General features: G+C 39.9%; 1 long non-coding RNA gene across 1 annotated transcript; it reads right to left on the bottom strand.

Annotated features, from left to right (window-relative positions):
• Positions 1-9,777: 9,777 nt before the first annotated feature.
• Positions 9,778-14,075, bottom strand: LOC129167242 (uncharacterized). Its single transcript, XR_008566067.2, has 3 exons — positions 13,988-14,075; positions 10,706-10,784; positions 9,778-10,585 (listed from the first exon to the last, which is right to left on the bottom strand). It is a non-coding gene; the product is annotated as an uncharacterized lncRNA (long non-coding RNA).
• Between the last annotated feature and the right edge of the window lie 12,876 nt (positions 14,076-26,951).

The following is a 26,951-nucleotide window of genomic DNA, read 5'->3' as shown; positions in this document are numbered from 1 at the left end:
TCCAGACCAGAGGAGCAAAAGGCAAGCTCTTATTCTGGTTCAGAATGACGTTGGATGCTCATTTCTGTCATCTTGAACAAAAATCACCAAATGTTTTGTTTTAAAACAGCTTATAATGAAACCACAAAAGAAGGTTTGCTTTGAAAATATTAAAAGTCTGTCAAATGAAAAGCCATATGTGGTATAAAAATATTTAATGATATTATCATAAAAAGGGGTGCATTTGAGTGATTTTGTTGCTGTATTGTTCCGGTCCGTAGCAGAGTTTGGTGATCCAGAGATGTGGAGGTCACTGAGAGCGTATCCTTGTGAGATCTCTCTGAACAGAACAAAATGTCCTGGGAAAACAGTCCACAGTAGAATAGGATGGAGTCCAAAAGTTTCCAAATAAGTTGTTAAAAATGTCAATAAAAACAGAGTGCAAATCACTTAAACCACATATTTAACAGAACATGTGCTATGACAACGCACTAAAAACGATAAAATAAAGCAAAAATGCTCAGTTTGCATTCAACATGAAAAACAAAAACAAGATTTAACATCATGTGTTGTTAAAATGCATCCTGCAGATTATCTCAATATTATTTGGTTAAAAGGCCAAATATGAACGTCGGACTCAGCTGTTGGGATGAATGTGTCATCCCTCCTCTGGCAAAAATCCCATTAGACACAATTCCATATACCGGTGATCGGCAAATGTTTTCCTTTGGTTTGACGGAACTGAAATTATCTTAATGCCATTAAAATAATTTCCCAATTTGAACATTAAAATCAGCAATCAAAAACAAACTTAGTAAATTCAAAATACAGTTTTCAAAGAAGGCTTTGATTTAATAATAACTCTTTCCAAACCAACCTGGGCGTATGTGGAAGAGTAACCGACCTCCTTGTTAAATCATGAATTAACCACATCACCAACCACACTCAGACCTGATTACTGTCAGACCTGTAGAATCCCTTCAATAGAAGCTTTCTGACAACATGAAGTAGGCAAAAGCTCTCGAACAGCAACACTTCATGTCCCGTTCTACAGATATGAGAACGTAAAGCAACACATGGTAACAAATTTGTTTAAAAAGGAAGATAAACAACAAAAACAAAAAGCAGAATGTTCCTCACTGTGTGCATCCTGCATCACAGAAACAGAACATCTTGCCAGCAGTCAAACATGGAGGTGGAAGTGTGATGGTCTGGGGCTGCTTCAGGTCTTAAACCTTCCAGCTTTAGGTAACGGAACCATGGTTTCTGCTCTTTAGCAGAATGTTCTTCAGATTGTGTGACCTTTGACCTTAAACAGACCATTTTTGTTGCATAGTCCTCCAATGTGGCTAGATTGAAACAACTCCGTAAGGTCGAGTAGGACAAAACTTGTCCATCCATTTGATCTGAAACTAAATGTGACAAAAAACGCATAAAAAGTAATCAGAAGAAATCTGTGTAGGGACAAACTGTTTTTCATAGAACAAGAAAGAAAAAGAAGAGGTCAAAACACTGAGTGCTGAAATTGAATAATGATGTTTTGTTTACAACCTAAAACAAAACAAAAAAGAATACAAATATACATTTACAGTTCGGGGTTAATGAGTTCACAACAATGTTTCGCCCTTGATGGTCATGGAGTTACTGTGGCGTAATCAGGGCTAAGAAAGTGCGTTGTCATCTGTTTGTCTAATTTGGGGAAATTCTAGTGTTTTCCATCGAGACATTGCTTCACTGCATTCTTGTCGGTGACTTCATGGTTAAAGAGTTCAGACCTCTTGAAGGTCTGAGTGTGCAACATAGGATGCTGTGAGCTGCTGATCTACTGAAATCCTTATCAAGCACGAATGGTTAACCATCTGGCTTTCAGAGCCGCGTCATTGGCTCACATCAGCTCACAAATATGAGCAGATAGTTGATAAAAGACGAGTTCATGCAACACAGTGGTAAACATGCCTAAAATTTCTGCAACACGTGGTCACGATTTTTGACACAAACACATTTATCAGAAAAATACATTTTTTTTCAGTTTCATCACTTTTAATTCAACATACTGTTGGATGGTTGGTGTATTGTTATCTTTGGGTTTAATAGCTGAAGACAGGAGTTTTTTTTTCTTTCTATCATCTCTCCATTGTTATCAATGGGCAGGAGGCGGGCTACACCTAATGGACAGGTCACCAGTCCGTCAAAAGCACAAGCAATACAAACAACCACGCTTACACCTCCAAGGATCGATGTAGAAACACCGATTAACCTAATGTGTGATTTTTTTTCTACAGTTGAAGGAAGTCGAAGTTCCTGGAGAAAGAAAGAACAAATCATTTGTGCAAAAAGTGAATCTTCAAAGATTTTTTCTTGCCAGAGGAAAAAAAAGACAAATAAAAGACATCCCAAAATAATTATTAACATAATGTTTGGATCATCCTGTGATTATTCTTAAAGAAATTAATCTAACCAAAAAAAACAACAATAAGAAAAATAAATATACCGTAGTTAATTTAAATGGTAGGGCCTTTAATATTTTATTTAATGTTAATGTAATATTTAATATATTATACTTCAGCAACTTTGTTTCCTCACTGATGAATAAAAAAATCTGGTAACTTTACACTAAGAGTGACTTTATTAACGTTACTTTAATAAGAATTCATAAGCATTAATAAACTATTAAATAAGTATTACCAACTGCTTAACCATATTATGTAACACATTACAAAGCAAGCACCCCCCCCCCCCAGCCCTTTTTCCTTAACCTTAAAGACATTTAAGATTTCCATAGCAGCTTCAGACCCATCTCCAAACCTCCGTTCATCTCCAAGATCTTGGAAAAGGTTGTGGCTAAACAACTCACAGCTGCTCTTGATGAACATAACATATATGATTGCTTCCAGTCAGGTTTTCTTAGAGCTCATTCTACTGAAACAGCTCTTCTTAGGGTCTCTAATGACCTTCTGACTCACAGTGATGCAGGGGACTGTTCTGTTCTGGTCCTGCTGGACCTGACTGCAGCCTTTGACACTGTAGACCACCACCTGCTACTGGAGAGGCTGAGAGACTGGGTAGAACTATCAGGAACTGCTCTGGAGTGGTTCTCCTCTTATCTTTCTGAGCGCTCCTTTTCTGTGGCCGTCTCCAAGTTTAGGTCCTCCACCACCTCTCTTACCCATGGTGTCCCACAAGGTTCTGTGCTGGGGCCTCTGCTCTTCCTCCTCTATCTGCTTCCTCTTCAGCAAATCCTGAGCTCCTTCAAAGGAATCTCCTACCATCTTTATGTAGATGTCATCCAACTGTACATCTCCCTTAAGCCCCTTGAGATGTCTAAGCTGCAGCTGTTACACACCTGCTTAGACTCTATCAAAACCTGGATGGCTGGGAGCTTTCTTCAGCTGAATGAAGATAAGACTGAGATCCTCATCTGTGCCCCAGACAAGCTGGTTCCCAAAGTCAGAGACTCTCTTGGTCAGCTTGCTTCTCACACCAAAACCTTCTGTCAGGAATCTTGGTGTGACCTTTGACCCAGCTCTCACCCTGGATTCTCATGTCAATTCTCTTGTTCGCTCTTCCTCCTTCCAACTCAGGAACATTGCTAAGCTGAGTCCCATTCTGTCCCGCTCTGAACTTGAGACAGTTATCCACACCTTCATCTCCTCACTCTTAGACAACTGAAACTCTCTTTTCACGTGTCTGAGCAGAACCTCCCTGAACCGTCTACAGGTGGTTCAGAATGCCTTTGCTTGGCTACTGACCAACTCCTCCAAACACACCCACATCACCCCGCTTCTCCTCCAGCTTCATTGGCTGCCAGTCAACTTCAGGGTTCATTTCAAGATCCTGGTTCTGGTCTATAGGGCCTTACATGGACAAGCACCATCTTACATTGGTGATCTTCTTAGTCCCTACACCCCCAGCAGGTCCCTGAGGTCCAGCGATCAAAGCCTACTGGTTGTGCAGCACCAGGCTAAAGACCAAAGGTGACAGATCATTTGCTGCTGTGGCCCCCAGACTCTGGAACTCTCTCGCCCTGAGCCTGAGATCAGTGGACTAAGTGGTCTCCTTTATAAAACAGCTGAAGACTCACTTGTTCAAGCTGGCTTTTGTATGACCTTCTTCACCACTCTCTCCTTATTCTGCTCTCCCCACCTATTCCACCTTCCTCAGGATCCACTGATTCCCCTCTTTCCTATTCACTCTCTCGCTTTCTTAAATTTTTTAATCACAATTGTCTATTTTTGCTCATTTTAAATGTATTTTTAAACATTTTCTAAATGCTTTTTATATTTTTACATTTTTTGTTTTTGTGAAGCGCCTCGTGATTTTTATCTTGAGATGCGCTATAGAAATGATATTTTCTTCTTCTTCTTCTTCTTCTTCTTCTTCTTCTTCTTCTTCTTCTAATAGTAAGTAGTAGTTAACAGTAATGTTAATAAAGAGACCCTTTGTTTATTAATGCTTAATAATGCACTAAGTAATGTTAATAAAGGAGCCATTATTGTAAAGTGTTATCAAAAAAATTACAAAGTACCTGAACTATAAATTTTAACCAAACATAAAAACTAAATTTATCAAATAAAAACACATCATTGTGCAAATATTGTAAATTAATATTACAAATTTAAAGACCTTTCTTTCTGTAAATGTAATATAAATTGTGATTTTTCCTGACTTTATTTGACTGGGATTTGCCTCCAGTCCCTTGGATGATACCTAATCTGTTATTAATGAACCTGCTTATTCAACATGGGTTGAGCTCAGTCACAAATATTCGTTGCCACAGACTGGTTTGGTTCTTAGTAGTAAAGCAACTAAAAACCCTTGCATGCATAAAAGCAAATATCGTCACATAATAAAATGATATTTGAGAAACTCATTAAAACGCTAAGAGATGAATCAGAAGATCAAAAGATTTCAGTGATTTTTTAAACTAACCCTAAAAAGCATTTAAAGCACTTTGAGCTGCGTAAAACCTCAATTTCACTATTAAAATGAGAAATTTAACTTTTTAAACCATCAACAGCAAAAGACAAACACACATAGGCTGTCATTTGCCTTAAAACCAAGAAAAGCACAAACACTTTCTGATCTGAAAGATAGACTCATTGAACTCAGTGAATTCTTCTGATAAAAGAAGTACGATAAAACAGGGTTTTTATTCCAGGATTTACTTATATTTCTTTTATCCATTAAAAAAGTGGCTGTAAGTGATTCATCTTCTAATATATATATATATATATATATATATATATATATATATATATATATATATATTGGTCATTGGGGTGTTTATCTGATGATTTCTAAAGGAAAGTGGGTCAAAAACAGGCTGAGACCATCTTTATCAACATCTGATTGTAATGAATTTCTTCAGCTGGCGTCAGAATGATGTGCTGAAGACGATCTTAGTTTGTCCTGACCTACTTTTGTTTACGTACACAGACCCAATAGGTTAACAGGTATAAATGTAACATCTAGAGGCCAGCTAGCCGAGGAGTGCAACGAGTGCACTAGTATTTGACTGGGTCAATGTTTACTATGAAACAATGTCCCGTTTGTTCCTGGCAATTAATAACCCATTCAATAAAATTGCATCTTTTAAATTATGAAGATGATGTTTGATCAGAGCTACTAATGAAGAAAATGTTGCTGTAGCAGAAGTATCAGAATGTGCTGTTACAGCTTACAAGTGTTAGAAATTTCACAAATGCCTATGTTCAGATCAACACATTGATCAATATTATATTCCTGCACACTTTGACCATGAGAGGGAAATTTGCCACAGCTTTGACCTCCAGGATACATTGTAACCCCCGTGGCCACATCAACTCATTGCCCTGCTGCTGTTATCTTATCATAATAAACATAAACTCTGTGTGCATGTCATCATGCACTGCGGTCCTGTCAGCCTGCCTGCTGGTGGGCATTCAAAAGAGATCATGCATGGCAGAGTGCAGGGAGATTTGCACAACAAAATTCACTGGGTTCAATGGTCCTTGGACAAACATGCATAGGACTGCCATGTGCGACCTTAAGGGTAGGTAACGATGGAGGAACATGAACTCTGGTGTCACATCTGAGGTGCTTTTATGTTCCCTAGTAGTAAAAGTTTTACATATTATGTTAAAAGAAAATCTGAGCTTGAGAGGCAAATAAAATTAAAGTATCATTTTAAAAAGGTGTTTGTTTTAAAGGTTGAATATAAAGCAAGTTTTAAAAATGCTATATGAAGGCCAGGGAGAGGATGGTCTGGAGCTCCCTAGTCGGGATGCTGCCCCCGCGACCCGGACCCGGATAAGCGGAGGAAGGCGACGAAGACGACGACGACTTGATATTTAAAAAATAATACCTCCAGCTTTTCAAGGTGTGCAGAATAAAGGTATAGTATTTCCTTTAAAAGCTATTGTCATGAGTTGCTTGCCAAACTCTTAATACAAGTCCACAGGTGAGCCGAAAATCGAGTTGAAAAGTATCAACATTTGTTAGGTCCACCTCACAGTTGTCCCCAGTGCTCTCTCAAAAACCAGGAAATCACCTCCCTTGTGACTCTGGTTCAACTCTCTTCACACATCGGCTCTACATCAGCAGTGCTTTACACATCCACAGCCCCTCTCATTGGGCCTCATCTGATTGATTCCCCACTCATCATAGAGTACCAGCAAGCATTAACATTCACCAATACAAAACACAATATAAAAGCCAGTGTCAATGTTGAGATAAATCTAGCTGATAAAAGTGGGTTTTAAGGCGTGATTTAAAATCCTGAAGAGAAGACGCTTGCTTCACTGTCAGGGGGAGCTCGTTCCAGAGTATAGGGGCCATTATTGAGAAGGTCCTGTCCAGTTTAGAGCAGGGAACCTCCAGCAGCTCCTGCTCAGCAGAGCGAAGGGCACGAGCAGGAATACGACGCTGCATCAGTTCAGCCAGATATAGAGGAGAGCTGCCCTGCAGAACCCTGAAAACATGGGTCAAAATCTTAGTATGCGATGTGTGACGTGGTTCTGATCAGCAAGTGCAGGTGCATGTGTATGTGTTTGTGCGTGTGCGACAGGTTAAACTGATCAATCTGTCACAGTATCCTCCCCCTCCCGGAGGTTGACGAAGCTGCGGCAACCGGGAGAGGTGGTCAGCCACCACATTGGTACTTCCGGAACAATGCCGGATGATAAACCTAAACGGCTGCAGGGCGAGCCAGCCAGATACCAGCCAGCTAGCTCCAAAAAGGACTGTACAGCCTTCTTGGTCTGTGGCCGGGGATACTGCTGTATGGCTTCCACCTTGTCCACCTGTAGAAGCACCACCTCGTGTACCAACAGGTAGCCCAAATACTTAGCCTGTTCAGCCCACTCACACTTGGACACATTAAGCGTCAGTCCTGCCTTCTGGATCCTCTGCAGGATGAGCGACAGATGTTGAAATTGTTCTTCCCATGTGTGGCTGAACACCACTACATCATCCAGGTAAGCTGCACTGTAGTCCTCACAGCCTTGGAGAACCCTGTCCATAAGTCTCTGGCTGGAGCCCCATGAAGGCCAAAGGGCATCACAGTGAACTGGTAAAGCCTCACCGGTTTCTGAACGTCTGTATAAGGCCGACACTTCTCCTGGAGTGGAACCTGCCAGTACCCTCTACAAAGATCCAGGGTGGTGATGTACTTAGCCGCCCCATTCCTCTCCAATAAATCATCAACTCTGGGCATAGGAAAGGCATCAAACTCGGATACAGAATTACGTTTTCTGAAATCTATACATGTCCGAAGTGAGCCCTCTTTCTTGAAGGCGATGACCACTGGACTGCACCACTCAGAGGTAGATGGCTCGATCACGCCCAGCTGCAGCATCTCAGCAACCTCCTGCTTCAGTTTTCCCATCAGCTGTTGTTTGGTGGTTCTTTTCCAGCTGTAACAAACATGGTAGTCAAAGAGTTGTCATCTCTCTGTAAGCCAGCTATATTATCAGGCACATTCCACACAAAATCTTCTTTCACAGGATCTGCAAGATTAACTGTTTTTCAAAATGCTGTTGGCATCTGGTTCTTCTAGGCCCTTTAGAGCCCCCTTCACCCAGATCATTGTCAAGATCTGCCAGAGGTTGGACACTGGCTTTGACCTAGGCAGTAACCACAGGAGCATTCTTCTTAACATCACCCTGCTTAGACCCCATTTTCTCAGTTAAAATTGCAGACTGAGTGATGCATCTCAACTTATTTTCCCTTAGATCCAACGATGTTCAAGAGGTGTTGGCATTTATCTGAGAGCTTATTGGGACTGATATGTCTTTACGCAAATCAGATGCCAACCTTCATGGTACGTCTCACGCCATTGTTTATTATCTGCAACATCACAACAAACTCAATCTTTATTATCTCTGAGAGTATAATCTCTTCAGCCATCGTCTGTTGGGGTAGCAGCATCAGAAGCAGGGACCTGAAAAGGCTCAACAGCCTAATAAAACAGGCTGGTTCTGTTCTAGGGACGACTGTGAAACCACTGAAGGAGGTAATGCAAAGAAGGATTCTCCAGAGAATCAAGAAAATTATGGACAACCCTGAGCATTCTCTTCACAAGACTGTCCGACAACGGAAGTGTCTTCAGTTTCGCTGCAACACTGACCGCTACTGGAGATCCTTCCTGCCAACAGCCATTGTAATATACAATAACTCTTTGATTACTTGATTTTTATTATTATTCTGAGCTACTACAGCAATCAATTTCCCTCTGGGATTAATAAAGTATTTTTGAATTGAATTGAATCTCACAAGGCAAATACTTCTGCTGCATACGTGCAGACTAACGTCACCCATTGAGTTTAAGATACCACAACACTGAACAATGAGACTAGATGTAAACAGTTTGAAACAGTTTTGTTTTTTTCAGTGTTTACAACTTTGCTTCAGTCCAGTTCGTGGACACTCAGTCATGCACTGACCACCTTACGTCCTGCACGGTATTTCAGATTACTATCTAAACTTTAACTGAACTATTTGACTCCTTGATTGTTTTGTAGATTCCTCTGTTGCATGACACAGTTTCGGCCTAGCTCTGATTCTTGGGAGGATGACTCACATCTCATTTGTTGTGATTGTGCTGGTTTCTGTTTTATTTTTACGCAGTGTTTTTAAACAGCGAACGATGCTGGGAGTACAAATGAACCAATAAACCACTCAAGAAAAACAGAAAGAAAAATGCATCCCAAAAGCCCTGTTAAGGTTCCTGCAAGAAGCCAACATTCCATTACTTGAAAATAGGATGTGGATGGGCTGATTGCCAGCCAGCTCTCATTTTACATCCCTAAAGCCAAAACACAACACTGCTTTCTGGTAAAGTTGTCTGCCTTTTTTCTTCTAGTGATAAACCGAATTTTGTTAGATCAAAACATGTTTTTCCTGCACATATCAGAACCTGCACTTACTCACAGAGCCCTTTAATAACAAAACAACGTTCACAGGGGGTCGGGGCTCCCTTTACTCTCATATTGTCTTGGTTGTTGTTGTTTATGTGGAAATGCTGAAAACATTCCTCCAGAGTTCTCTTCCAAATTTAGGACTCCTGTTGCAATATTTCTGAAGGTTTGTGCTGAAGCACATTCCTATTTGGAAACTCATGTTGCTGACCTTAAAAGTTGCCAGTCATGTTTGGACTTTTAGTAACTTGTTTATTTGTTGTTTGTTTCTTTTTTGAATGTTTTTTTTTTGTATCTGACTTTTCATTTGTAAATTGTAACTTGTTTTATTTAGTCATCCTGTTGAGGGACTACAGATGTAAAATAGCAATTTTGCTATAATCTGGCCCATTTACAATAGACAGAAAGTATGTGATTGTTTATTAATGTGCACTGTCCCAAATAAATAATTCAATTAAATAATTGTTTTTAACTTCATAAACTGATAATACAAATTATATAATTAAGGAATTTCATTTCATAGTGACAAAGGAAAATGTGTAAAATGTCACAAATCCAGGCATCAGAAACATATTTGTGTCACAACTGCATGGATTTCATGTTGTTTTGTGCAACACAGAGAACATCTGGCATGATGTGAACTAATTTCTGTTTAGTTATGTAATAATTTCTAATGGAAGTATTTCAGTAGTGCTGTAAAGACCATAGGCACGTCCAACTCGAATTGAATCTTACACAACTGCAGGAAGTGAAAACCCCAAAAAACATGTATTAATAAAGCAAAATCAAAGGCAGTACAGAAGGCTCAGAAGTGAAACAAAGCTAGAGGTAAACCTGATCTGGTACAAAAGGGTGATGAAACTCAAAGATGAATGGCTGGAGCTTCTAGATTATACACAGAAAAGTTGACATGGTCTTGAAGCTGTAGTTAACTGTTCTACAGTATTTTGCTATCTGACCCTGTTTTATAACATGAAGTAGGTAATATTTCATTATTTATATTTCTTACAACTTTCTCCCTGGCCTCTACAGCAAAATTATTACTTTACTGGAATAAATGGTGCCTGTTTGAACTCATTATATGTATAAAAGACACCGGTCCACATCTTCAAACAGTCAGATTCCAACCTCCACCGTGGCCAGGACCAGAGAGCTGTTTAAGGACACCAGGGACATGATTGTACACCTGCACAAGACTGGGATGAGCCAATCTGCAAAAGGCAAGCAGATTAGTGAGAAGAGATCAACTTTTGTAGCCATTATTAGAAAATAGAATAAATACAAGATCAGTGACAATCTCCCTTGACCTGGGGCTCTATGTAAGAACTCACCACAAAGGGTACAAATGATCTTGAGAATGGTGAGGAAACAGTCCAGAATGGGGGAAACTGGTCCATGACCTGAAGAGAGCTGGGACCACAGTAACAAAGGTTACCATTAGTAACACACTACATAATCATGGAATAAACCCTGCAGAGGTGACCTGAAAAGGTTCCTCTACTGAAGCCAGCACATGCCCAGGCCCATCTAAAGTTTGCCAGAGAACACCTGGATGATCCGGAGGAGAATTGGGAGAACATCACGTGGTCAGATGAGAGCAAATATAACTCTTTGTTATAAACGTCACTCATCATGTTTGAAGGGGGAAGACTCCCAAAAATACCATGCTTACTGTGAAGCATGGGGGTGGAAACATCATGCTTTGGGGCTGATTTTCTGTAAAGGACAGAGCAGTATTAAGTGAATGATGAATGGGGCCATGTCTCATAAGATTTTGGCTTAAAACTCCTTCCATCAGTGGGAGCAATGAAGATGAAGCATGGCTGGATCTTCCAGCATGACAATGATCACAAACACACCGCTGAGGCAACAAAGGAGTGGCAACATAAAGAGCATTTCAAGGTTTTGGAGTGGCCTAGCCCATCTTCAGACTTCAGTCCAATAGAGAATCTGTCGAGGGAGATGAAAGTCCATGTTACCTAGCAACAGCCCCAAAACACAACAACTTTAGAAAAGATCTGCAAGGAAGAATGGACCAAAATACCAGCTCCAGTGTGTGCAAACCTGGTCAAGACCTTCCAGAAATGTTTGACCTCTGTCAAAACAGTTTTGTTATTGACCCAATACTTACAGATGGAACTCAACAAATTAGAATATGATGCAAAGTCCATTTAGGTCAGTAATTGAACTTAAACTGGGAGACCAGCTAAAGGCTCAGAAGCCCATTTAGAAAAAAATAAATAAATAAAAATAATAATAATAAAAAGATAATGAAAATAAGGTTTTTGGATTGGAAATTTATTTCTTACAAATCGTTATGAAATGTCATGTCACTATAACACACTTTATCACTTTAACTGTGTGTTTTATATACTTCAGCCAAATTATGAAACTATCTACCTGATGTGTTTGGACCATTATCAGTTCAAGATAAGCCTCCAAAGTAACAGGTGATAATGGGTCAGGTTAAAATAACAGAAAACTCACACTGAAAAAACTAATTCAACAAATCAACTCTGTATTTATTTGATTTTTATTGAGGCAACAGTTCCGTCTTTTTGTATGTTTCATCATCTACTGCTTATGCTGACATTCTAAGATGAAGAGTAGCTAAATGTTCTACATCCAGTACATTAAAGGTGTGGGAAACTTGTTTAATCAATGCATTTGCATCGGTCTCTAGTAGGAATGAATGTCTTGCAAGGCATAGTCGGGGGGTGGGGGTGCATACAATTACCCACATCACAGCTGAGCTCAGAAGGCAGGATTTGGATATTTTTTTCTTGATGTTTGAACATCTCGCCCCAGATTGGATAATAGAAACTCTACTGCCGACATGGATGTTTTATCTGCACAAATAACACAAACTTGGAGGAGATTCTGTTGCGTGGTACAGTTGCTAATGCTAACTGTTAACATCTACTAGTCGAGATGTGCTCCTGCTGTTTCCTGGACGCTAAACCAGCAACAGCCTTCCCCATCGTGAGTCAAGATGGGTGAGTCCATGATTGTTAAGTAACAGTGTGACGTAGATCTGTCAGGCTTTTCAAATCCTAGTTTTTCACTGTCTATTTTCTATCAGAAGCTAATACAGGAGATAGGTGTAGGAGAATAGTTTCATGTTCAGCCAGCATGAAAAACACAGCGTGACCAATTAATAACAGGTTTTCATTGTCCTGAACCTTTACAAGGGTTTTCTGTGTTAACGGAACTGATTAGATTACTTGACATGGATTGAAACTCTTATGGAGTCTAAATAAAGTTATCTTTTTATTTAGACTATGTGTGTCAAAACATGAAACATCACAAATAAAAGTGTTGTGCTTCCTCTCTGGATGACAGTGTTGTTTACTGCAGAGTGACGAATAGTTTTGCACCCATTTAACATCTGTTACAACATTAACCAGAGCACCGGGGTGTAGAGAAAAGCTATTACGCACACTTCCCGGAAAAGTTTTAACTCAAGATTTTTCCTTTTTTTTTTCTTGCATGACATGTGGCATGTGTTACTTCTCATTCATAAAGAAATATTGAGCACACAGTGTACAGGCGAGGGGATGTGAACACACCCTGTCTTTGCCGGGTGAAAAACATTCCTAAGCTACAGTAACAGGGTCAGGTTTCATGGCAAAAAGTACTACGTGACCCCGTGATGTAGTAAACAGAGGGAGAAAGGCACGGAAATTAGGATTTAAACCATCAAAAGAAGCTCGTTGAGACAATGCAGTTACTCAGACTAAACTCCCACGTAGTGGAAAACTGCGTTTGTTCTTTGTGGGAAAACAAGTTGTGGGAAAATCATTTAAACCGGGAGGAACGATTTGCACAAGGCGATGTTTTGATAGCTTTTTGTGCAGATTTATTGTACGAATCAGAGCAAATGATACACAGAGGAGACGTAGATGGAGAGACTGATAAAAATACAAACAACAATGCACCAATTCTTCTGCAGACACAGGCACCTTTACTGTGGACTTTTTCCAACTACGGAGACCACACAGACTTCTGAGTTTAAAGCTGCATGCGTTTGTCACAGCCTGGAACAAATGTAATAGACTTTTCAGTCAAATTGCTTTGGCTGTGATCAGCTGCATTCCTGGTCTAATTTTATCCCCATTTTTCACATGGCATGTTCAGAAATTAAAGCAAGCTCTCCTGGAATAAACTCATATCAAGCTCAATTGTTTGTTATCAAACTGTTCTAAGCTGCATGACTTATGAGGGTTGAAACAGTTTCTGCAAACAAAATTGCAGAAAAGCAGCTAGAGATGCTGCTTCAAGCTTGCACATCTTTTCAACAACAGAAATTAAACTGTCAAGAACTGTTTACGTGTAAATTAGTCTGCTTCGTGTAATTCAATGATATTCTTCATTTTAAGTCACATTTATCAACACATAATGGCAACGACAAAGAGACCTTGTGAACAGCTGTTCTTGTTTTCATGCAGTTCTAAACTTCTGAAGGTAATAGGATTTTAGTGATTAGTTTTGTATTTCCTGAAGATAGCTTTACATTAGAATGAGTAGATATTCTGTATTTGCCAAACACTCCTCAACAGTGGAATATCTGTCCTGAAGCTTCCTGCTGAGAAACACATTAGGATGTGGCTCACCATCAATGCGCTGCAGCAACACCACTCCAAGGCCAGTTCAATTTGGTTTATTTATATAGCGCCAAATCGTGACAAGAGTCGTCTCGAGGTACTTCACACAGTAAACATTCCATTACAGTTCAGTTCAGTAAACCAATCAGAAAAAAGTTTCCACAGTAAGGAACCCAACAAGTTGCATCAAGTCACTGACTAGTGTCAGTGATTTTCCAGCAATCCTCATACTATGCAAGCATTTAATGACTGTGGAGAGGAAAACTCCCTTTTAACAGGAATAAACCTCCATAGAATCCTGGCTCAGTATAAGCAGCCATCCTCCACGACTCACTGGGGATTGAGAAGACAGAGCAGACACACACACACACACACACACACACACACACACACACACACACACACACACACACACACACACACACACACACACACACACACACACACACACACACACACACACATCTACACAACAAATAAACCAAGTAATGTTTCTATAGTTACATTGTGATTTCTTAGTAAATATTCTATTTAATAAGAGATAAATTTTATTGTATGTATCCTAGTGAATCTATAATTAAACAGGTAAACTAGTAGTAGCACGTTCACTGTCAAAGAGAGTAAAATGTTATCAGGAGAGAGAGAATGTTTAAGTGATTAAAAGCAGTGTTCAAGCCGATGGCGCCCTCCTTGAGGCTACCACAGCTCAGCAGAACACCATTGTAGCTTCTTCTGGGGAGAAAAAAACACTTAGAGAAAAAATAAGAATGTAAGAATGCACTATAATGTTACTGGAAAGAAGAGCTGCTCCATTCAAAGAGGGATGGATGCCGTCTCTTCGCATCAGACCAGGTTTTCCCCAAAACGTTTGCCAAGTATCAATGTAGCCCACGTTGCTTTCAGGACACCACCTAGACAACCAGTGGTTGAAGGACATCATGCGGCTAAACATGTCATCACTGGACCGATCAGGCAGGGGGCAGAGAAAATTACGGAATCCGACATTGTTTTGGTAAACTTACACACCAAAACAACATTAATTTTAGTGACCCCCGATTGGCGTAAACAGGTGCCATTACCGCCAGCGCGAATGACAATCTTACTGTATTTTAATTTATCCTTAGCCAGCAGTTTCAGGTAGGATTTAATGTCGCCCGCTCTGGCCCCTGGGTGACATTTAATTATGGTTGCTGGAGTCTCTCATGCAATGTTTCTGACTATGGAGCTGCCAATGATCAGAGTCGGCTTGTCAGTGGGTGCGTCACTGAGCGGGGAAAATCTATTTGAAACGTGGACAGGTTGATGGTGTCCCACGGGCTGGGTTCTATGCTTCCTATGTCACCCATATAAATAACTAAAATGTAAATCTGTCGGGCACAACGCTATGTTTTTGTTTACATCTAACAGCTATTAGACGGCACTGTTGTGTTAAAAAGTCCAGTTAAAGGTTGGATTGTGTAAAATGGCAGACTTGACAAGTCACACAGCTGATTCTGAGCCCAGAAGATGTTCTAACGGTAAGTACTGTTGTAAAATATAGTTATTAGTAGATATTAGTCCTTATCCTGTACGATTTGTCTCTGAACATGGTGTTTACGGCTGACATTGTGTCAGCAGTGAACAAATATCCCAACGGCTGGAAAATTAGTCCTGTTGTTTCAATACCACCTCTGAACGCCAGAGTATGCCAGAGTGTTCACCAGTGTCAGTGTTCCATATTCCGCCTTCAACGTTCATGGACTCACCCATTTTGACTCAGGACGGGGAAGGCTGCTGTTGGTTTAGCAACCAGGAAACAGCAGAGAACGTCTCAGCTAATAGAAGCTAACCATTAGCATTAGCAACTCCCCCACATAGCAGAACTCCTTCAGGCTTGTGTTATTGTTGAGATAAAACATCCATGTTAAGGTTGGTTTATGCTTGGCGCGTCCGCGAGGTTCACACGGTTCCGCGCGGCAAAATTGCGTCATTTTAATAACCACGCCCCTCCACCTGGTCTCCGCACGGCCCAAACTTTCCGCACCACACACCTAGGAAATTTTCTAACCACGCGGATGGTCGAACATGGAAAAACATGGAGGACCGGCAAGAACTAGTTATGGCAGAGTTCGTAAATACAGACATTTGTATGATTCAACTCTCAACGATCACCGTGATCAACAGGTTCTTAATAATTCTCAGAGAGAAATAGCTCGCACTGTCGGAAAAGACGAGGACACTGTTACAAAATGCTGGAAAAACATGAGGAACTGATGTGTGAAGGCAAGGAAGGGGAACAAATGGAAAAGCGGTGATCCTGGTGGAAACAAGAACACTCCACCAATTCTAAAAGAGCTGAGTTGACTCTCAACTTTCATTAACAACTGTTATAAACAACAGTAATTTCTACTTCTACTATGGTGTAGTGTTGGATGCATGCCGTAGAGCTCCATTCTGCCCCCTACAGTTTGGGAGAATATTGGCTTACTGCAGAGAACCATAAACGCTGCAAGTTGTGAAGCACGTTCCATCCGCAAGCCGCATCACCAAGTGGAAAGTTAATGCATCAAGCCTAAACCACGCTTTACAGAGCAGAGTCAGGGGAAGAGTCACGTTGCTGTTAGCCAATCAGAGGTGATATTTCCAAATATTCGGAAACAAGACTCCAGATCCTGCTGCCTGCTGCCCCCTTTGTCCTCCATCTGACTTCTACATCCTCAAACAGACGTATCTGAGGTTTTTTCCCAGAGAACAAATTACAAAAGCACTTATTCCTACCAGAGACCACTGCAAATGTATTATAAACATGAGAAAACTTCATGTTTAAACCTTGAAATCTTTATGAATTTACAAATATTAAAAATATTGTTTTTAAACACAACCGTTGATTGGCTAATGTTATGTCAAATGTATATTAATCAGTTTTATTTCATTATGTAATAATTTAATCATTGTATGTATATATATATATATATATATATATATATATATATATATATATATATATATATATATATATATATACACACTGTATATTGGATCATTGTAGGGAATTAGTTTGATCAAAATGTATGACTCTGCTCCAACACGCTAGATTCAAAGGTTTATTCACTTGTGCAGCATCTCATCAAGCTTTGCAGAAGCCTGCTAATCACCTACTGATTGAAATCAGGTGTGTTGAAACAGCGTTAAAACTGCAATGTTCTTTTATTTGTGTTGCTTTTAAAGCCGATGCTTCTGAAAGCCAAACTGGAGAGGGCGTGAGTGGATTCTGATTTATCTCACAAATCAGCCCCAGTCTCCGAGAGCCTGGGACTGTGTGTCTATATAATAATAACCCATATATCTGTAATAACTCATGTATCTGTAACAACTCATGTATCTGTAACAACTCATATATCTGTAACAACTCATGTATCTGTAACTACTCATATATCTGTAATAACTCATGTATCTGTAACAACTCATGTATCTGTAACTACTCATGTATCTGTAACAACTCATATATCTGTAACAACTCATGTATCTGTAATAACTCAAGTATCTGTAACAACTCATGTATCAGTAATAACTCAAGTATCTGTAACAACTCATGTATCTGTAATAACTCAAGTTTCTGTAACAACTCATACTCGTGTATCTGTAAACAACTCATGTGTCTTTAGCAACTCTTGTATCTGTATCAACTCATGTATCTGTAATAATTCATGTATCTGTAACAACTCATGTATCTGTAACTACTCATGTATCAGTAATAACTCATGTATCTGTAATAACTCAAGTATCTGTAACAACTCATACTCGTGTATCTGTAACAACTCATGTGTCTGTAACAACTCATGTATCTGTAACAACTCATATATCTGTAACAACTCATGTGTCTGTAACTACTCATGTATCTGTAATAACTCATGTATATGTAACAACTCATGTATATGAAACTACTCATGCATCTGTAATAACTCAGGTATCTGTAACAACTCATGTATCTGTAACTACTCATGTATCTGTAACAACTCATGCATCTGTAACTACTCGTGTATCTGTAATAACTCATGTATCTGTAACTACTCCTGTATCTGTAATAACTCATGTATCTGTAATAACTCATGTATCTGCAACAACTTATGTATCTGTAACAACTCATGTATTTGTAACAACTCATGTATTTGTAACAACTCATTATCTGTAATAACTCATGTATCTGTAATAACTCATGTATCTGTAACTACTCATGTATCTGTAATAACTCATGTATCTGTAACTACTCATGTATCTGTAACTACTCATGTATTTGTAACAACTCATGTATTTGTAATAACTCATTATCTGTAATAACTCATGTATCTGTAATAACTCATGTATCTGTAACTACTCATGTATCTGTAATAACTCATGTATCTGTAACTACTCATGAATCTGTAAAAACTCATGTATCTGTAATAACTCATGTATCTGTAACTACTCATGTATCTGTAACTACTCATGTATTTGTAACAACTCATGTATTTGTAACAACTCATTATCTGTAATAACTCATGTATCTGTAACTACTCATGTATCTGTAATAACTCATGTATCTGTAACTACTCATGAATCTGTAATAACTCATGTATCTGTAACTACTCATGTATCTGTAACTACTCATGTATTTGTAACAACTCATGTATTTGTAACAACTCATTATCTGTAATAACTCATGTATCTGTAATAACTCATGTATCTGTAACTACTCATGTATCTGTAATAACTCATGTATCTGTAACTACTCATGAATCTGTAAAAACTCATGTATCTGTAATAACTCATGTATCTGTAACTACTCATGTATCTGTAACTACTCATGTATTTGTAACAACTCATGTATTTGTAACAACTCATTATCTGTAATAACTCATGTATCTGTAATAACTCATGTATCTGTAACTACTCATGTATCTGTAATAACTCATGTATCTGTAACTACTCATGAATCTGTAAAAACTCATGTATCTGTAATAACTCATGTATCTGTAACTACTCATGTATCTGTAATAACTCATGTATCTGTAACAACTCACACTAGCATTGGCTGCACTCAGCCCGGATAGCCCCAGACAGCCCCAGCCTGGCCCAGTTGATTCCACACATTGTTGCTTAGGAATGCAAGGAATGCAGTCAGAGAAGTTCTCGGCTCCTAGGTAATTAGCGTCATAATGCCGTAAGCCCAGGTGGGCTGATTCTACCCACTAATTGGAGACTTCCCCTAATGGAAGGTGGGAAATTGAGCCGGCTTATCAGCCAGCAGTGGGTGTGTTGGCCCTGGTTAGCCTGGAGCAGACCACCTCAGGAAAGAAAGCCCCATTTACACTAGCATCATTTCCGCATGGTCTTGATAGCACAGAGAGTTTTACATTAGTATAGCCTGTCTTATTTCAGGGTGCAACTAGACTGTTTTTAGCCCTCTTCTCCCTGAGGTGGTCTGCTCCAGGCTGACCAAGGCTGACTGATAAGCCAGCTGAAATTCACACCTTCCATTAAGGCAAGCCTCCAATTGGTGGGTAGAATCAGCCCACCTGGGCTTACGGCATTATCATGCTGATTGCCTAGGAGCTGAGAACTTCTCTGACTGCATTCCTTGCTTTCCTAAGCAAGGATATGTGGAATCAACTGGGCCAGGCTGGGGCTGTCTGGTGCTATCCGGGCGGTGTGGAGCTGATGCTAGTGTGAAAGGGGCATTCAAGAGGGCTGAAAAACAGTCTGGTTTCACCCTGAGAAAAGGCAGGCTATGCTAATGTGGAAGCCATCTATGCTATCCAGTCCACGTGGAGCCCATGCTAGTGTGAAAGGGGCTTATGACTACAGTTTTACTCTAAATCTACAGTTTTGTTCATTATTATCTGAAGTTTGACAAAACATTTAAGAGAACAAAGAAAAAGAGGGAAGAGAGAGGTTTATTGGTCTCTCCCTTCATTTTCGTATAGTGAGTCCAGTGAGCGTGTTTGTGTGAGACACACGTAGCACACATACACAACTTACCGTGTGTGCAGCTTTTGTGTGTGCCAACTTAGGGAATTCAGCACCATTCCCAGACCTTTTCTCTTCTTGTTTTTCCATGTGCCTGTTTTTCAATTCTCTTCACTCACATTTACAAAGTCTGTTGTGGTTTCAGCCAGCTCATCACTCCTGCTGGTTATTACAACATCTGTCTGGCTCTGGTGCCAGGGCACAGGCCGTGCCGACGTGTGTTGATGCACTGGGGTCATGCAGCCTGATCAAAATAGGGTTTTAAAATGCAGTTTAATACACTTGGGCAGTGTGAGCTTGGTTGTTTTGGAAAGTACGGCAGTATATGATCCAGTGTTTTTCAGGAGTTTTTGAGTGTTTATGTGTGTTTTTGTTAAGTGTTTTGTGTGTCGTGTGAGAGCAGCACGAGGTAAGGAGGGCACCCAGACTCTGCTCTGTTATGAGCCACACAACTGAAGTGAGATATTCATTGGAAAGGAGCCAACTTCAGGAGTTCAGAGGGGTCCTTGTGCACCCTGTTTTGAACTCTTCCAACCTCTGTGTGTATGAGTTTGTGAGCGTGCCGGGAAGGGGGGTGGGAGGGGAGAGAGGTTAAGCAGGGGGCGGTGGATGTCGGCAAGTGAGTGAATGAGCTAAAAAACATGCACCGATCGACCTCGCTTGTGCCAACAAGGTGGAAAATGATGCCCCCACCCACAACCATACACTTTGATCATGGCCACCTTCAGTAAAGTGTGTGCATGTGTGCGTGTGTGTGTGTGTGTGTGTGTGTGTGTGTGTGTGTGTGTGTGTGTGTGTGTGTGTGTGTGTGTGTGTGTGTGTGTGTGTGTGTGTGTGTGTGTGTCATGATGATATTAAGCTGTGTCTTTCATTTGCAGCATCCTTCACTCTCAAAATCCAACAAGCAAGCACAAGTATGCCTAAATTACTTGCTATGCTTCATTAAATGTTTTATAAAGGAAGGCAGCATTGTTTTTCAGTATCCTTGATTAACATCAAAAACAATGACTACTCTTGGGATTAAAAAATCCAAAATGACAGTAATTTTCATTTACTTAAACTTCTTTATGAAACACATTTATTTTATTCCAAGATCAGTAGATCTCATTAAAATAACTTAAAGTTAACCTGCGATGTGGGCTCAGATGTAAGAAGGGTCATGAACCGGGCCTGAGAACATCTGGTGGTTCTGTGTCTGGTTAAGGTTTTGCAGAAGTTTACAGTAAATCCTGCAGATTACAGAAATCCCCCTTAAAATGCCTGTAAACAGGGATTCTTTTTATCACTACGTCACTCCGAAAAAGCCACGACATCCTTTTTTTACTATAATATCGGGTGAAGCAGGCTAGAGGCTAACGTTGAGCTAACACTGCAATAACTAAGGCTACTTTTCTTTATTACCAATAACTCGATATTACAGTGAAATGTATGTGTGAAGTGAATAATTAACTATCTTTATTTCCTTTAAAGCTACAATGGTAAATTTGGAAAACAAATGAGCTTAAAACATTTTTCCATACCTTTCAACAACGTTCTAACATATCTATAAATAGATTGTGGAGACTGAAAAAAATAAATAAATTATGACAATAATCTCTTGCATTTGTAAAACCCTCCACCAATAACACGGCTTGGACCAAAACCAACTATTGCACCATCTGGTTGTCAGTCTCGCCGAACCGCAACACTTCCCTGAGTCCTCCACTCATTACACACTTGCATATTTAGCAACAGAACACCACTAGTGGGAGAGGTTTACTCAATAATGTCATAGAAAGAGAAACAGCCAGATGCTGCCACTTTAATTTTAAGGACAAACTACCAGAGTCCCAAAAATAAAAACATAATTTGATGTCATGAACAAAAAAAGACATTTGGACCTAGAAGATGGTGACTGGTGTTAAGCACTGTCTTGTTTCCTCTTGAGCCGGTTCTGGCTAAAGCGTCTCAAGGAAAATACCCAGGAGAGGGGTACGTGTTCTGTGACTGTGTTTGCATTCAAATCCAGCTTGTTCTGGAAATTCACTAATTCAGCTTTAAAGAATCGTTCAGAACTATAACAGGAAGCTAACAGCAAGGCGGCAAACAACACTTCCTGTAATGCCCGAGGCATACGGCCATAATAAGTCTAATAAATGCTCCCTACCATGAAATGCACAATAGTGCTAGCACCAGATATGGTGATGTATTTATCTACCTGTCAGCTTACTGTGTATGACTCCTCTTCACTTGTCATCTAGAATCTTCAGGTGCGGATCAGTAACTGGCAACAGCCATGAAACTAACAGAACGAGAGTGAGAGAGTGGTTGCAGTAACCACGTTTGGCCACAGGATGTCATTCTTACTATTGCACCTTTAATAGAAAAACTTTACTTTTTTTTTTTAAAAGAGGGATTGATTAAAATGTAATTATGATCATGTTCATGATAAAATTTTACATAGATAATTATTAGGGTTGCATTAGAAATGTTAATTGTTGAATCAAATGTTGATGTTGAGGTGTGAACTTTTAGCTCAATATCTGTTAAATGGACCGTTACAACCATTTTGCTGTTGGTGGCTAGCTGTAGTGGCTGCCTTAAATAGGATTTAATCCAAAAGTTAATGAGTTATAGATGTTCAGCTAATAAAGAGCTTTAAAGATTTTCATTCAATTATGTTGAGTGGTTTCATGTGATTTGTTTTCTTAACACACAGAAAAACACTCAATAACACAGCCAAAGCCATCATCACCCGCCTGTTTCCTTTAGGTGGTAGGTAATTAAAAACAAGCAACAATAAATAAACAGCACTGAAGTTCTGAGACAGCAGCAATGGAGCTAATCAGAGACAGGCCTTTGGCCCGGGGCCCAAGGAACATGAGGCAAGGTCGGCCAGACCTCCGTGTTCACAGCTAAATTATGCGGTGGTGTGATTCTGCTGTTTCTTAAACCAGTATTAGCAATAAATCTATTTATTTAGACTTGAAATGTTAAGTTATGAGGTGCCCTCAGACCCACGCAGGAGAGCACCGGCTTAGCTCTTAACTGAACTCTGCGTCTGGCACAGAGGCTGAGCAGATATGGAACGACAGCAGACGTGAGAAGCTCACTCCTTCAGAACCGGTTTTAAGCAGGAGTCATGTTTTCTTCTGAACTTGTTTTTCCTAACAGTTGACGTATTAACTACATGTGTACAGTGCCTGTGGTGTTTGCATGTGGACGGGCTTTCAGCTCAGATCTGATGATTGTCGGTGGGGGCCAGTGGGGCCACAGAGTTAGTGACCTCCGCACACATGTTATTACACATCGATGAGGCCGCCCATCTGATCATTAACCTCTCATTGGATAATCACACCAACATGTGTGTTTCTTTGACCCTCATTCCGGATCTCTGCCTGTGTCCCAACTCTGTTGTTGCTACTGTATTTCATTTAACGCTATCGATTTCTTTCTGAACCACCTCCTCAAGGTCTCCCTGCTAAAGGACTTTGATCTGCACTCTGCAGGCATAAACTTGTTATTTTCATCTCTCCCCCCCCCCCCCCCCCCCCTTTTTTTTTGATCGAAGGGTGAAAAACAGGCTGATGGCAGTCGGATGTCTCTGCGGTCAAGCTGTCTAAAATCAGAGGAACTTTTAGGACAGTTTAACTGCTGGTAAAAGTCTCTTGTAAAAGTTGTGAGGTGTAGTTACTCTTAGTGCTGAATCATTGACAGTTTATAGAGTGGTAAATATTATTTTACCATACTGGAAGCCATTTTTCTTTGAAAGGGCTCTGTAAAACTTTAATTGCCTCTGCTTAGCTTCATGTTAAGCCTCTGGGGGGCCTGATTTAACTGCTGTCATTTGTGTTCAGTTACAAGATGCATCAGCAGAATGAAAAGTTCAACTAAACCAGGACAAACAATAACAACTGAAATAATAATACTAATATTTTTTTCAACAACAGTTTGTCTCATATTGGTTGAAAAATGTCCAAATCAGATGAATCCTTGGGCAAAAACTAAATGCTTTAACCCCCCCATTTTATTTAGTAAAATAATTTATTACATAGGATACAAACTGTATAATATCAAGAATTCATTAAATTTTTTACATTATCATCATAGCACATATCACTGAAAGCAGCCATGATGGAAAAATGGTGGTTAGGGAAGGCCATCGGGTGAGTGTTGTCCTTCATGGGTGTTTTCATCTATTTATTTTATTTTTACTCTAGCGACTGGTTGGTGCCATCATGCCAGAGCAGTTCTACTCTACATAAGGGTGTGGAATCCTTCTCTTGTTGCACAGTTAGCTTTATTGGTGGCATGATAGACCATATTTTCACAGGCAACAGAGTGGACAGAGAAAACAGACAATCAACACAGAGAAAAAAAGGGAGAGAGGAGGAGGTCTATGCTGAGTGTTATTAAAGGTATGGTGGAGGATGTTTTTGAATTTCAAGAAAGAACCACCCTCTCCACATTTTGAAAAAAAATGTGCACAGGAGAGAACGCTTAGTTATCCTCACGCACGCTCTGTTTTAAAGTAGCTGCCGGCCTTGCAGCTAACTTTTTCTAGCCTAAAATGAATTTCTCAGAATAGCTTGTCAAATTTTTGTCTACCTGTCGAGCAGAAAACTGGCGACAGAGGTGTCTGTGGGGAGCTCAAGCTTCGCTTTGCGCAGGAAGTGAAAACTACCCAGCAATAGGCACGAACAACGACGGCCTTGCGTGAATGGTTCACCAGAATGATTGACGGTTTTGCGGACCAATGGTTCAGATGATCCACCTGGAAGAAAAAGATCTTCCACTATACCTTCAAGAGTTGGGAGTGGAGTGTTCAAAATTTTCCACTAGAGGTGGTTTTTGAATGCGATATATGAGGGGATGAAAGGACTGCACCACCACAATCTTGTCCCCAATAGTCCGAGAACAAAGTTGTCATGGCTGCCCAGGCAGCCGGCAGCTACAGCAACACTGCAACGTACAAGAAGATGACCCTGTCTTCACAAGGAGCATAAAGGAGAACATTAGGAAAGAGCTTTCCAAAACAATACCAATTGATTATTTAATACAATTAAACTGACAGTTATAATACAAGAGACTAGCAATTAATCTTTTGCTACCTATTGAACTACCTGAGAATTGCTAAGGAAAAAGAACTGCTCAAACTTTTTGTCCCATCCAGATCTCTGAGATCAGCAGATTACCTACGTACACCTGTGCATCCCGAAAATGAACTAAAATCTTCTGAGGAGCAGGCCTTCTCATTCGCTGTACCCAAACTCTGGAATACACTCTCCCTCCACGTACAACAGGCCCTATCACTAGGTTGGTTTGTGTCAGTTCTGAAGGCATAGTTTTAAAATGTAGCTTTTGGTCAGGGACTTAGTTTTACTATTTTTTAGACTGCCTACCATTTGTGCTTTATTCTGTGTCGCTTTCCCTGCTCACATTTTTTGCCTTTTTAGTAGAAAGTTTTACATTTTATTAGTTGTTTTAGTCATTCCACTATAGTTGTGATTCTTTCACCATTATGTTATCTCCTTTTTTGGCTGTTTAATTCTTTCATTTACTATGGAGCTTCCACGTTCCTTACTGTACAGCACTTTGGTCAGCTGCCATGTTGCTTTTGTATGTGCTTTATAAATAAACAGGGTATAGTATTGCATTGATAAGGAAATAGATTGATAGACAGAATTGATAATGGCATTTATAGTGATAACATTGATCAATTCCCACCCCTAGTGGTTATGTGGAAGGGGAGGAAGGGGGGAACCAGCCTGAGGATGAGGAGACACCTGCTCCCAACTAAAGAGGATCCACTATGGAACAACAAGCCAGGAACTTCCAATCCAGCTCACCATTGTAGCTTCCTTTGCATGCCAGCCCCAAACAAGGTCTACAGGTGTGTTGATGAATAGCTCTCAAAACAAATCAAGGTTTTGTTTTTGACAGATTTGTTCTTCTTCTACAGCAAGATGATGCTGGCCTTTGCTCAGTGCTGATGTTGAAGCATATTGCAGCAGGTGTTTATAACATAAGATACTGTGAGACCTGATTAGCATAAATAACAGACACAGATAATATTGCAACATAATTTCTCAAAACGAAACAAATATAACTTTAAGAAAGGCACAAAGATATTTTTTGTCTTTAATTTTACCAATAGCTGGACCTTTGGCTCAGATCAATTATCAATCCAAATCCACATCTGCTAGCGTGAAAGATTGTAAAGTAACTAATTTACAAAAAAAAAGTACATTTGATGACTTCAGTGTTCTTATCAAGCTTTGTTTCTGTCTGAAAGGATCAGAGGGTCAAAAAAACACCTTGTTGACGTCACTAATTTACGGAAAACGCCAAAGGTAAACTGGCTAAGGGGGGTGGTGTGCATTCATCACCAGCATGTTGACTTATTTGATTTAAGCTGTGTTTCTACAGGAAGTCAGAGTCCTGCAGTCTGCTGCCGCCCACAGAGCACAGAGGAGAATTCCATCTGTTTATCATTAAAAGGTCGATCTGTCAACATGACCTGATCAAAAAAACTATTACACATTTTGGCAGTTGTGTGCTTTTAAATGTAATGTGTGATCATGTGTGTGTGTGAGTGTTTGTGTGTACTTGTGTTGGTGTTATCTTGTGTACCTGGGCATCTGTCCATCCATTTTTGTGCAACCAGAGTTTTTTTGCCAGGGTGACTATAGTGGGTTGTTGTGAAATCAGTAGTTGTTCCATTTGATTGCTCCATGTGTGTGTGTGTGTGTGTGTGTGTGTGTGTGTGTGTGCGTGCGTGTGTGTCTCTGTGTGCGTGTGTGTGTGTGTGTGTGTGTGTGTTGTGTAACTTGATGTAACATTTGCCTTTGTAAGTTGTAAGTTTGTATGTTCCAAAAGATGAATTTGTTCGGGTTCACACCTTCACTTTGTTTTTACTCCTGATTTGATTTACTATTTTATCACTGCTATTGTTTTTCTGTTTTTATTGGTCAGAGGTATTTGCCCTGATCTTACTCAAGTTGTACAG

The sequence above is a fragment of the Nothobranchius furzeri genome, chromosome 3 (genome assembly GCF_043380555.1).
Source record: "Nothobranchius furzeri strain GRZ-AD chromosome 3, NfurGRZ-RIMD1, whole genome shotgun sequence".
In the NCBI taxonomy this organism is placed as follows: domain Eukaryota; kingdom Metazoa; phylum Chordata; class Actinopteri; order Cyprinodontiformes; family Nothobranchiidae; genus Nothobranchius; species Nothobranchius furzeri.
Note: the sequence above shows the minus strand (reverse complement) of the source record. Positions and strands in the feature narration are given on the sequence as shown.